Raw genomic sequence first — 13,465 nt, 5'->3', positions numbered from 1 at the left:
AGCGTGCGGTGCCAGGTACCATGGGTCCGAGGGAGCGGGTGCCGTGGAGGATCAGGCAGATACCAGAACGTGAAAGTCAGATCCAAAACGGGAGTCTCCCCGCCCCAGGAGCATCCCTTAGCCCTGTTCGCCTGAATTTCCACTTTCAAGCGACGTCTGCAAGTTTAGATAGGATTTGTCACCGTAGTTTGATTTGAGGGCTTCTAGGTATCCTAGCTGCATGCGGGTGTCACTTCCCTTGGGTAGGCAGACTGGCATTTGCCTACAGATCAAGTTTTCCAGCAGAGAGCCAACAAGACTCTCCCTCCTCTGCCAGACGGGTTGCTCCCACGCTTTCGTGGGGTTCTGGTTGCTCTCCTGCGGTTCTGGTTGCTCTCCTGCTGGTGGCATTTGAAGCCCATCTAGCAGGTATGTCCTTGGTACTGTTTCCTGGAGTAGAACCTGCAGGCTCCGCTTCTCTCGGACCAATGGAGGGCTGTCGGACTGCCCTCGCTGCAGAATTGTTCTCTGAGACTATTTCTTCTAGAATATTCGCCTATGCTGGTCCTTGGGGCCACAGCAAGAAGCTGGAACTGCTTCTGCGTAGAGGTGGACATTTACTGTGAAGTGAATGACGCTTGAGCTTCAGGTCCTGTCACTGCCACAGCCATTTACAGAGTTCTGGGAGGAGCCCTAGAAATTGTCAGATGGTCATGGCTTATTTTCTATTAGTTACTTATTCTAAAAAGATGAAATATTACAGGCTTCGGGTCCTGCAAAGCCTGAACTGTCCTCGCTTCTGAGCATTCGTAGAAGGTTCTCTGCTTTATTTCTTCTTCCTGAAAAGAACATAACAATATCTTTTCCCCTACAGATCGGTCACAGATTACTAAGCAATGGCACGTAAAATGGAAGCAGAAGCTATTTCCTGAGCAAGTGAAATGTGATAAGTAATTTGGTAGTGACACGAGGGGGCAAGAAACCCCACGCCTCCTCCTTCTTGTAGCTTCCCTGGGTCAGCTCGGCGGGTCCTGCAAACACTCTGCCACGTCCGGCCCTGCCCGGGGCAGGCTGGCTGGCCGGCCGGCGGTCCTCCCCCTTTTCCATCCTGCACTATTGCTTTGGAGCTCTGATCTCTGTGTTCTCACTTTTCTCCTCTCTGGCCCGAAGCAGCCCCCATGGCTTTCATAGCCTGGCTGTGTGCGGCCAGATGCAGAGCCAGTTCTGAGGTCACTAGGAGTGAGCACGTGAACATGTGTATGCACTTTCTCCAGACGGACCAGTGATGTTTCCATTCTGTATAGAATAGACAGACACTTATTTTTACATTGCTTCCTTCAGTGTATTTGCATGATAGTCTTGGAAACCATCAGGTCGACGTTTGCCCTTCTGAAATACGGAGGATGGTCTATGGCCGTGCTACTCTGAACAAGCCCGATCCCGTCTGATCTCGGAAGCTAAGCAGGGTCGGGCCTGGTTAGTACTTGGATGGGAGACCACCTAGGAAGACCAGGTGCTGTAGGCATAAAAATTAAAAATAAGGGATGGTAAGCTGACAAGGTCCTTGCAATCTGTGAGGTCGACCAAAGGGTGCCTAAATAAATAAATAAATAAATAAATAAATAAATAAATAAAACACAGAGTATGACTTGGAGAAAAGGCCACATACCTGGCTGGGACAGAGAAAGTACAACGTGGACCTGGAACATAATGATCAAAGAATCAAAAATACAGAGGAGCCTGCTTGATGGGCTCCCACGGGCCAAACTGAGAGAATTTGAACATCAAAATAAATGTGGTAATGAGTTATAGCCAGTTTAGTATAATAAGAATCCATAAGTCTATACCAATATAGGAATTGAATTGGTAAATAAATGGAGAGATCGACAACTCTCATTCAGAAGGTCGACTAATAGATACAGAGGGAATGATGGAGTTACACAATCATCAACGTCTGCTAAGACTGATGAGCTGAAAGTTTAATGAGGAATAAATAGTATATTTACATAGTTTCAGAGTGTCTCCCCACAACGTGTTATAAGTTGGCGGAATTGATTGGGATAGTATGGTCATATTCAGAAGAGGCCAGAGAAAGATGGAATGAGATGAAATGGAGGCTGAACCTTCTAATGCAAAAATTAAGTAGTTTGTGTCATTTTCTATAGAACACCACAGATCATTTTGACTAGAGATCATTCGGCATCCATGCGTTTGCAAGCATCTATATCTGTGGTGTCCTTTGGAAAATAAGGCAAACTACCTCCCCACAAATTACAAAGGCAAATATAGTAATTCCGTAGTAGAGAAATCTAGGGCATATCACTTTAACCAAAAGATCCAAGTTAACATTGCCGATACAGAGACAAACCAACAAACATCATGTGCCTCTTGATAAGATGCACCGAGGACACAGAATCACCTTTGTGTTCTTCTAAAAAGAATTATATGAATCTAATCATGAGGACACATCAGACAAGCCCAGACTGAGGATCATTCTATAAAGGAGTGGGCCATAATCTTCAAAAGTGTCAAGATTAAGGAGACAGAGGACTGTGGGGAGGGCCAGGCAGAGGCTGGGACCGCAGGAAGGGACAGGTTGGAATGTGGGGGACAAATACTCCCTCTCTGTGTATCGCTTGTGGGAACTTCTGGCTTCCTCCACAGAGGTTTCTGAACCAGTTTTCAGAGTTCGCTCTTCAAACGAAGTGTGTAATACAGAAGATCCTTTTAAATGAAGTTTACACAAAACATTACGGAAAACTGCTACAAGTTGGATTTCTTCCCATGGGTGGTGGAGGGTAGCAGATAGGAAATTTCTTTGCCAATGGCAGCTTGAGTTTTCTAGCTCTTTTCTATCTAGGCTCATATTTATCTAGCCCTTGTTATCTAAATGATGTTTTTCAATTTCCACCAGAATAGGGCGAGGATAAAGCTAGGATGACTAAGTGAGATTCACAAAGGATTATATGAAAACGGTTCATCAAAATGTTATAAGTTGTCAGACTTGATTGGGATGTTCCAGTCGTGGGTGAACCATTTTGACTAGAGATCCCTCAACATCCGTGCGTTTGCCAGCATCTGTATCTGTGATGTCCTATGGAAGATGACGCAAACGATTGCATTTTTGCATTAGGAGGTTCAGCCTCTGCTTTATCTCATACCATATTTTTCTGGCCTCCTCTGAGGACTGCTGATGAAAAGTGACAGGGCCAAAGGATGGTCAAGAGAATGATAAGGTCTGTCCACCAGCCAGCAAATAAAGTGGCTGTGTCACAGAGGCCTTTGACTAATCGGGCTTGCCATGTTTGTTGTATAATGTGTAGAATGCCATGTTTAATACACAGTGTAGGTAATGTCAGTTCACAACTATAATGTTTTGACAGCTGGTTAAATGCTTTATGGCTGTGGTATTTAGGATTTAACCTAAATAAAACATTTCAGGCTCATTCTGACAAGTATACAAATAGCAGACTAAGAATTTTTTTATATTTAAAATGACGTTACTTTTGTCCTTTTGAGACAGCTGTATATTTGACCATAGGAAATTGCTTATGTTCTCTTAATAGGAGTATTTTATGTTAACCACAAAGCTAGGAACCACCTCATATAACTTCGTTGGTAGTCACTTGAGCAGGTGATAAGTATGATTTTATTTCCGTGAAAGAGACAGAGGTTAAAGGCGGGTGGAGCCCTCTCGCCTCACCGAGAGTCGAGCCACCTGTCCCTGGAGGGCTATCTCTCTGTGCCCTTTCGTCCAGTTTTCCCTCTTCGTAGTTTGCTTTTCAAGTCCACGTGACTTTTGACTTTGCCTTTAAATTTAATTACTCTTTCCTGTAAGTACTTTTTCTCCACAAGGTTTTCTCACAAAAGTGTTTGCCGGTCAGAGTTCACTTTTTAATATGGCACGAATGAGACTTTTCTAAGACAGTGTTGTACTTACCCCGAAGACCGTGAGGTATGGAACCCCCAAATCGGACAGTCCGTTATCCATTTTTGTTATTGAGTACGAAGGAGAGGGATTGAAGAGTCCTGGAAAAAATGGCCATAAGACAGATGTCCACATCGAAGGCCTCTGCTGATTCCTGATGTTCACCCTTGTGGTCTGTCGTCCTGTTTGGGGGTGCTGTGACTGCCACGTGCTGGAGTGGGGAGATCGTGATACTTGTGCAAGGGTCGTGATGGTCGTAATGAAATGAAATGCCTTTAGAATAGGCTGAAATTGGGAGATTTTTACCAATTTCCTTACTCAAATTTTTTAAAAAAAATCTTAAGATGATAATCGATGAACTATGATGTGTCTCTCTTGCTGGCCGGTGCTTTCTTCAGCTGCAAAGGGACAGTTCACTCACAGTCAGCTACGTTTATACCAGTCACAGCCTCCTCTTTCTCCCACCCGCCCCCCTTCCCACTTAAGGTTTCTTTTGGTTTTTGCAAAGCAGCCATGTGAGAGGAATAAAATAATTTTGAAGAGCATTATATGGTGGGAATTTTGACAATGAGTGGAAGATGGTAATTACTCTCTTCCATTAGACTCAGTGGCTTTGGACAGATAAGCTGTATTGAAACGTGTGACCAGGGCATGGGATCATGGATTGTCTTTCACTGTTGTCATGGCGACAGTGATGCAGGTGGCCTATAACTGCCGGGCTGTCAGATCTTATACATCAAACTGGTGCTAAGTGAAAATATGTTAGAGGCATTGAGGAAAAAATTGCCAGCAGTGTTTATAGGATCAGCTGGAGAAAAGCTAGCCTAGTTGAAGAAAAGATTTCCATTCAAAGCTCTGGGTGATTCTGAAGGAGCTGGAGTTTTTACTTTTTATTAATCAGGTGAAAATGGATTATTAAAAGAAAGAAAACGCTTTCTGGATGTGGCACTGGTTGTTTGCGTACACATAATTAACACGAGGCCTTCTGCTTCCCCCTTGAGCTAATGTGATAATATAATGGCTTCAGAAGAGACAAGGAGACCCGTGGGGTCCAGAAGCTTTGCTTGGGGGTGAGGGAACCAGTCCTGCACACTGCAAGAGGCTTCGGTCCTTCTTTTTCCAGAGAGCCTCGCTGAATTTTAGTTAGTGGGACATGGTAAGAAATCATCGTAGAATCCTAATACACCACTTCAAGTACTATGTGGAGTATAGAGCTATATACTCAGTTATGCATATTGGACAAAATCTGTTTGAATGCGGGAGGATACATTCAAATATGAAGAGGTTCCTCTCTGTCAAGCATAGTTACCACATTTTTCCTTTTTTTCGTTTTCTCTCTTTTCTTAGTGTCTTCCGTCTCTCTTAAAAAGTTCATAAATGCCTTGTACTGAAACCCTGAAATGCTGAGCAGCAATGAGTATAACGTGTGTGTGTGCGGGCGTGTGTGTGGTGCCTTGTCCTTAGAAGTTGAAACTAGCTTAATAGTTCTCATTTAATCATACTCTCTTGGGAATTGGGAGGAAGAAAATCAGGTATGTTTCCATTTCCATGTTATAGCTGAGGAGAAAGAGGTACCATGAAGCTTGAAGTATTCCCAGGCAAAGCAGTCAGTTCTCATTGGTGAGCCAGGCATAACAGATGAGGCGGTGGGTCATTCTTGGTAGGCCCCTGAGTTAGGCAGTGGGGCCCCAGCTTCTGACATTTTACTTGGGCCATTCTTCAGTATTGAAATCTAAGTTAACAAAAGTTGGTGAAATTATCTTTAAATGCTTTTATGATTGATTAGCATATTAGGGGTTCAGTTTAGCCCACACACATGTATTGGACTTCTACTAAATGGTAGGTATTTTACTTGTGCTGGCATTCAAAAGGAAGTAGCTCTAACATTTGCTGAGCACCTACTATGTGCTAGGTAATTAAATTATTTCATCTTCATAGTAATCTTGAAATGTAACATATACAGTTTTCATTTCGCAGATAAGAACCTCGACAAAACCAAGAGTCAAATGTCTGACTCCAGACCCTATATATTTTTCCCCACTATGTGATTTTAAGAGATGTATAAGACCAACTTGACCTTCCAGGAGCTCACGGTTTCATTGGAGAACCAGGAAAGTTTTTAATAATTATAATGCAGCTCGTGAAGCGCTGTAGTAGCTATGTGTACCAAGGAGTACCAAGCGGGAGGTGTCTAACTGCCAAGAGGGGCACATGCAGGAGCTGGTTACTAAAGGATGGCTAGATCACCTGAAGGTAGATGAAGAGGGAAGGGAATGCCAGGCCGAGGGGACAGCATTAAAGACACAAAAGAATGAGACCATGGCACACCTGGGATGGTGCGCATGCGTGTGTGTGTGTTGGGTTGGGTTGAGTTAGCTGACAGATGGAAGAGGAGAGAGGTGTATAAAGCGATTCTCTACAGTTAGCATAGGATAGCCCAATATGGCTTTTGGTATATGTGTGATTCGGAGTTCAAACATTGTGGTTGTTGCTGTTTAAGTTCTTACGAGCTAGAGGTTGTTGACTTGCATGATAGTTCCCTCTAGATTTTATTCTGTTTTGTTTAATTTCTGGTTTTCTCTCTGTGCCTTCTTGTTTTTCAGGATTTTTTTTTTTTTTTTTTTTTTTTTTTTGCTCACCTGCTATCATTTTCACGTACATTATTCTAGTTGAAGGCTGTCTTGCTTTTTTTTTACCTAAACGAGCATTTTTTCAATTCATGGTCTTTGAGACTCTAAATAAAAGGAGTTATTAGGCAGAGCAGGTAAAAGAGTCTGGTCACCCATCAGTCCCAGAAAAATAATTTAAATAATTAAGATAAGGAAGATTCGTACATTCAAAGGACTCAGTCAGTGGTTGATGATTCTTCAGCGTTAGCCCCAAGTTGCTGGTTGAGTACTAGACTCAGCTTTAGTGTCTGTGTTAACTGCTGACCAATATACCTTCATCATGTAGTTGATATGCATGATGGAGATTTTAGTCCGCCATTCAATAATGTTCAGACGTTCTCTGCTTTTTTGTTTTCTTGTTTTCATTAAACACCACTCCTTTTAATCCTGACTTCTTGGTTGATGGTTTTCATTCTAGAAATTAATCTCAGGATATTGCTAAGCCTTGTCTATTTTAGGTCAAAAAAAGAAAAAATAATAATGAATTGTTCTCAAGCTGTGATTGTTTGCCATTGCCTATCAAGTGGCCCTGGTGATTATGGTGCCGATGATTAAGAAAAAGGTGAACATCGCAGTCATCGAAAGCGATGAAATAGCATCTTGGTGTGCGCCAGTCCCCATGCTGCACTAAATGAGCTTGTTATCGTGAGATTTCAAATCCCGGTACTTTAGAGATGTTTGCAAATACTATTTTTTGTTTGTTGGTTTTGTTTTTAGTTTAGGTTAATTTTGGAAAAAGAAACCAGAGTCTAAGGTTATAACTGCATAAGGAAGATTCTTCTCCACTTTTATGGCTCATTTGTTCATAGATGTGTGCAGGCACACACAAGTGTATACTTCTGTGTGATTGGTATGTCTAAGACTAGTGCATATAGCAATTTACCATGTGTTTCATATAAGGAAATTTACTCTGAAAAGCTATAAATGCATTGCCCAGAACTGGAGCGTATGACAGTCAGGAGCAATTGGAAGGAAAAGACTATTTCTGAGACACTCGGGGTTGAGTGGAAGGGTTAGTCAACTTACCTTTGCTTCTAACCAGGGAATGTCTATTCAAGAGAAAGAGTTTTGGAAAAAGGAAATGGAAAATTAATTTGAGTTTCCTCTCCTCCAATTTTTTACATGTCCCAGGAGGTTTTTTTTTTTTTTTTTTGGAAGAAAAATCAGTTTTTACAAAGAAATTTCCAGAAATAAAGATGACGAATGATTCCTTCATTTTAGCATGACTGTCTCCAGTGGCATAGGTCAGCGCAGTGATAGGATTATTAATAAAGAGTCTTAAAAGAGGGATTAGGGGCTTTGAGGTGGAAGAAAACATGCTAGCTCATTTTCAATATTTTTTGAATTTGATGCAGTACAGCCACCTAATACTCAGGTACAGTGTTTTCCAGGAAAGCAACGTCTCCCTAGTTATTTCGTTGGCGTTTGCACACCAGGGTCGTAGGAATCCACCATCGATGGGCCAGTCTCTCCATCACTTGATGGATGTGTTGTGGACGTATTGACCAGTCTCTGGAAGTGGGGGTCATTTTTTTCCCCCTCCATATTCCCTACAAACAACTTCTCAGAGTTATATGCTCACTTATTAATTTGTCAATTAAGCTATTTCGGCAGGCATCTGTTTGTTATACTTTATCAATAGCAGGCTTTGTAAACAAGGAAAATGAATGCGATCTAACTTGAAAGTGCCCAGAAGGGAATAATCCTGTTTTGTCAGATGGAGAGGCAGGGCTGACCTGTTCCGTCTTTTCATTTTTAATTCCTATTCTTCCTTCTACAGGGTACTGAGAGGTTCTGTAAGGGTCTTTGACACCCACCTGCACTTGGTTTAGTGCTGAAAACATAGAGCAGGAGATTGGGACTTGGTAAGAATTTGAAATGGAGTTTCAGGCTAAGACCACAATAATGTGGCGTCACTGGTTAAACCTAGTATCGTGATTATTTTGATCATCGTTTTAAAGGGCTTTTTCTCAAGTTATAAATAAAATGCTTTATCTAAAAATGGGAATTGGCAAAAAAGGATTTTATTTTGCACAACGTCTCTTTTGTGATAAGACACAAAAAAAGGCACAAGGAAGTTACATGCTGGCGGTGATGGCTTTGGGGAGAGCGGAAGGCTCTATGTGGTTTCAAGACAAGGCCCCTGGGACAGGGTCCCGCTAAGCAGGGGATGCGGGTGGAGGGATCAGGGTTACATTTTACTCCTTACATAGCGCTCTGAATCCTCTGCACCCACTCAGAAAGTTTAGGGAAAAAAGTTGAAAAGGCTTTGAAGTAATATCTCAGATGAAGGACAGTGCCACTAAGAGACTATTAGAAAATACACATTGAAAACATATATGTAATTTTAAATCCCTTTAGTTGATGGAAAAAAGTTTTATAATATGCCTTAATTCCCTTATTTCAGGGACTGTATTATTGGGTTTTAGTACCATGTGAGAATCTGGATTTGAGAATAGAGGTTACTGATGTGTGTACAGCAGTACATACTGTATCTTTACTGGGACAAAAAGTGGAGAAATTTTCTTTGAGTCACTTCCTGACCAGGAGGGCGGGTGAGCTGGCCTGCAAACCGAAATTTGGTCTCTGCTGCGGTGAAGCCGGGACTGTGGTGTTGACGTTAACGTGGTGCAGCCATCAGGACTGAAGATGAAGCAGAATTTCTGCCTCGGCAGCGTGTTTTAGGGTCAGCTCGTCAGGCCTGACCATTGTGTAGAATCCAGGGAAGCCACGTCGTGAGGACAGGTTGATGCGGAGCACAGACTTCGTCTCTTTCTCGAGTGCCATCGGTCCTGCTGTAGCTCACGTTTGTTACAGCACGATGCACATAGGAAAACCGTTTTGATTTTTCATATAGTTTGGAAACAATACTTCAGCATGTCTTCATGCTTTATATAAAGCTGTATCTCCAACACGCCAGTTTAATTTCGTTTGAAACCAGAATTTCAGCTGAGAGGGTCCCTAATGCACAAAAGGAGCTCACTCTCCCTCAGAACCCAAACAAACACATGCATAAACAACAACAATAAAAGAGTTCCAATTAAGATTTTCAGAGCACAAACACCCATTTAAATGCACCTAACAATTCTCTGCTAGCAGCCACTTTAAATTATTGTTCTTTTTAAAAGGAAAATCCAATATAGTTGAAAGCTTGTGCTTTATAAATATAAGACGCTTCCTTGCATTATCTGAGAGAAAGAGAAAAGCATGTCTTATTTTTTTTGGGGGGGGGAGGAATTTAACATGTTTTAGCTAATCAGAAAATCTTATTAATTGCATTAATGAGCTATCTAGCATGGCAAGAAGGTTTTCGAAATTTTTTGGTTACAAAAATATGGTGAAAAATATTAAATTGTGTATTACCTTGTAATTTTGCAAAAAGCATGTGTTTGGGTTGCGTGGCCTGCCTGTGGCTTCTGGTAGGTGAGCCAGCATAGGTCCCAAGACCTTCCTCATCGTTTGAGAGGCTGGGGGACTTTCCTGCTGTCACAGCAAAGCCAGCATCCTGGGGGTGGGGAGAGGACTCGGCCACAGAAGAATAGGTTCGGGCGTGAGCTACATTTCCTGCTTTGCCAAAGGTCCGTTTTTCTGGATTTCACACTTGCCTTTCTGCATTTCGGCTTCCTCTTTCTCCTTTACGTCCCTTCTCTGGCCTGCATCCCCTTAAGTTTGTGTAAGGGGTAATATCACAAGGCCATCTCCTCCAGACACAGAATGAGGTGGTGGCAGGATGGGGAAGCATCACAGACAGCAGTTGGGTAGTTCATAGGAAGTGGAGGGAGCGAAGGTGCACAGCCCAGCTCCACCACTGACCGGCTTTGTGATTTGGAGAGATGTCCCCAAAATTACGTTTCCCCGAAATTCATAGTTTGAAGCCCTAACCCCCAGTGTGACTCCGTTTGGAGACAGTGCCTTGAGGGAGATCATTGAGGTTAAATGAGGTCAAAAGTAGGGCCACAATGCAGTATGACTCGTGTCCTTATGAGAAGAGAAAGAGACACCGAGAGTGCGTGCCTGAACACTGAGAAAAGGTCCTGTGAGGGCACAGGAAGAAGGTGGCCATCACGAGCCAAGGAGAGAAGCTTCTGGAGAAACCAAACCTACCTGTTACCTACATCTGTCCAAATATTAGTGACAAGTCTGTCTCTTCCCTTCGCAAAGTAAACAATAGAGCTTAAGCTCTGTACCTCTGGGTCTTGTGTACAGTACACTTCACTAAGCTGGCAGTCAGAAAATCAAACATTCAAACAAATAGGGTTAAACACCTGCTGTGTGCCACGTCCTATGGGCATAGGTATAGCATAAGGTGTGGGGGACCTCAGGTCGCTGAGGAGTTGAGAGATATGTCAGGCTCTAGGGAAGCTGGGGTTGCAATATACATGTGTAATGTGTAATGGACATTTCTTTAAGATAAGCTCAGTTTCTCCTAACTGTTCTATCTACTGACAGATAAAAGCAGTATTTCCCTTTGGAGGAAAAGTATTGATTAGATAGGCTAGGATGCTGAGCCAAAAGTGAATAAGATGGTGTTCTAGTTATCTATTGCTGCTGGCAAACCACATCAAAACTTGGTGGCTTAAAACAACCCCCATTTAATTGTATCTGATTTTGTCGATCATGAATTTGAATAAGGCTCAGCTAGGTGATTCTTCATTCCATGGAGCATTCATTGGCTTTGGTCACCCAGTGGCGTTCAGTCAGCGGTCGGTCTGGTTGACAGGGTCCAATGTGGCTTGACTTGCCTGCCTGGCACCTTGGCAAGGACGCCTGGAATGCTGACCTTCCCTGGGTCCCTCTGCCTCTTCATGTAGACTTAGGGCCTCCGTGAGATTTCTCTACTAGTGTAATTGGTTTTCTTGTGAGGACACTCCAGGCTCCAAGAGACCAAGGCCAGAGCTATTAGTCACATTAAATGCTAGGCTTGAAAATGGCCTAATGTCACTTTGTTGGTCAGGAACGGTTACAGGCAACCTGTATTTAAGGGGAGGAAAATAGACTCACTGTCACTGCAAGAAGGATCAAAGAACCTGTGACCATTTTTCATCCTCCATAGATAGCGTACACCGCTGTGGTTTGCTGACTTTTTTTTTTTTTTTAATACATCGAAGACTTCATTTCCAGTGCATTTAATTTTCTTTTGCTAGAATCAGAAGCATCTTGGGAATGTCTTGCCCCGTTTTTACCTTTTGGTTCTACCTTCTTCATGGAAGGAATGATAAAGCTTTCGGAGGGGAATGAATGAAATTCAGTCTCCGTTAGGGAGGAACTAACGATCCAGCAGAGAAGGACCACCATGGATGTGGGTAACTGTGAAACACTGCGCGTACGTAAGTCATGAAACTGAGAAAGGCATCGTTGAAGCCCGAGTGGAGCTCTCGAGTCCATCGGGGACACCGGGGAGCTTGCAAAGCGGAAGTGGCCTTTGAGCTGAGCTTTGGGGACAGTGGCCTGTGCAGATGGGAGGGGGTAGAGTGGGAATGGCATCCAGGAGGAGGGGCAGGGAGCGTCAAGGCACCAGAGCAGATGGCGTGCTCCACAGACAGTGGCTGGGAGCCTGGAACCCGGGGCTGTAGCCACTCAGGGGGCAGAGGTGTGGTGGTCATGAGAGGGGAGGCTGAGCAGATGGGCTGGGACGTGTGGCGTTTGTTCCGAATGTAGTCACCGTAGAAGAATTTGTGGCAGAGGAGTGCCATGATCAGGTTTCTGAGTCTGAATACTGTTTCTAATAGCAGGTTTGGGATGGATTGGAGGAATCACAGAGAAGAGGCCGAGAAACCAGTTCCTGGGCAGAATGGAAGGGAAAGGCTCTGGGAATGATGCGTTGGGGGCGGGGTTGGTGGGACAACTTTTCCTGAATGCCTGACCTGTGTCCAGCACTCTGCTCCTATCCTCTGTCTAATTTATTTCTATCAAAAAGCCAGTTTTAAAAAAAAAAGCCATTTTTCATGTGAGGTCACTGAGGCTTAGAGACATTAAGAACCTCCATGACATGGGACAGCTAGAAGTGGGTGGGACTGAGATTCAAAGCCTGGTGTGTTTGGCTGCAAAGCCTCTATGGCTCCACAAAACCTCATTGCCTCACTAGATGAAAACAACTGGACATTTCTTCCTTGTGAGATGAGATGGATGGTTGGGCCAGTAACAAAAATAGCGAACACAGAATTTAGGTTAAGGTCTTTAAAAATGTGTGTCCCAAATTACGTGTATGTGTGTGTATATCGATCACATCCTTCCCACTTGAATATAGTTTTACAACAGTAGTTTTCAATCAGTTTCTTTAATTTATCAATATATTGACTTCATAAAGATCAAAATAGTGAAATATACGATTCATGTTAGTTTACTCGATACCATCTCCATTTTTTGTGCATAAATTCATATTATTACACATTAGAATCTTATAAACGGAGAATCTGTTGTGCCACATGGAACAGACCAAGACATCAGGGAGACCTGGGAAGGAAAAGTAAAAATGAGTCGGAGAGAAACAACATAGCAGCTCATTTGGGAATTCCTCCGCATAGACCTATACCCCGCTTCTCCCCCAAATAAGCTGCCTTTCTCATTTTAAAAAAAGATAAGGAGGACAACAATCTATGTCTCTTAAATTCTGTGTCTGCCTAAACTCTGAAAGCCAGGGCATGGACAGCTCCTTCTGCCCTGGGTTCCCAGGGGAGCAGCCTGGTGAGGACCAGTAGCCACAGGACCTTTGTGCTCAGGGGTGCAGCACTCGTGGCTGCAGGCCCACCCTCACTGTGAAAATGCAATTCTTGGTGCCCATCACGACGAGATTTGAAAACAGTGACATTTGGAAGATAGATACCACATCCATTCTGTTTTATTTTCACAGGTGTTCAGAGCCCTTGAGAATTCCTGGTGTGGATGATGT

At 43.2% G+C, this 13,465-nt stretch overlaps 1 protein-coding gene and 1 non-coding gene across 2 annotated transcripts in view; both read left to right on the top strand.

The window, feature by feature from the left end:
* The window catches only part of MAML3 (mastermind like transcriptional coactivator 3), a 368,902-nt gene that overhangs the window by 35,669 nt on the left and 319,768 nt on the right, over positions 1-13,465 (top strand). The window lies entirely within an intron of this gene.
* On the top strand, positions 1,386-1,504 carry LOC112475150. The gene has a single exon (XR_003044586.1). It is a non-coding gene; the product is annotated as a 5S ribosomal RNA (ribosomal RNA).

Source organism: Pteropus alecto, unplaced genomic scaffold (genome assembly GCF_000325575.1).
Source record: "Pteropus alecto unplaced genomic scaffold, ASM32557v1 scaffold50, whole genome shotgun sequence".
Classification (NCBI taxonomy): Eukaryota; Metazoa; Chordata; class Mammalia; order Chiroptera; family Pteropodidae; genus Pteropus; species Pteropus alecto.
Note: the sequence above shows the minus strand (reverse complement) of the source record. Positions and strands in the feature narration are given on the sequence as shown.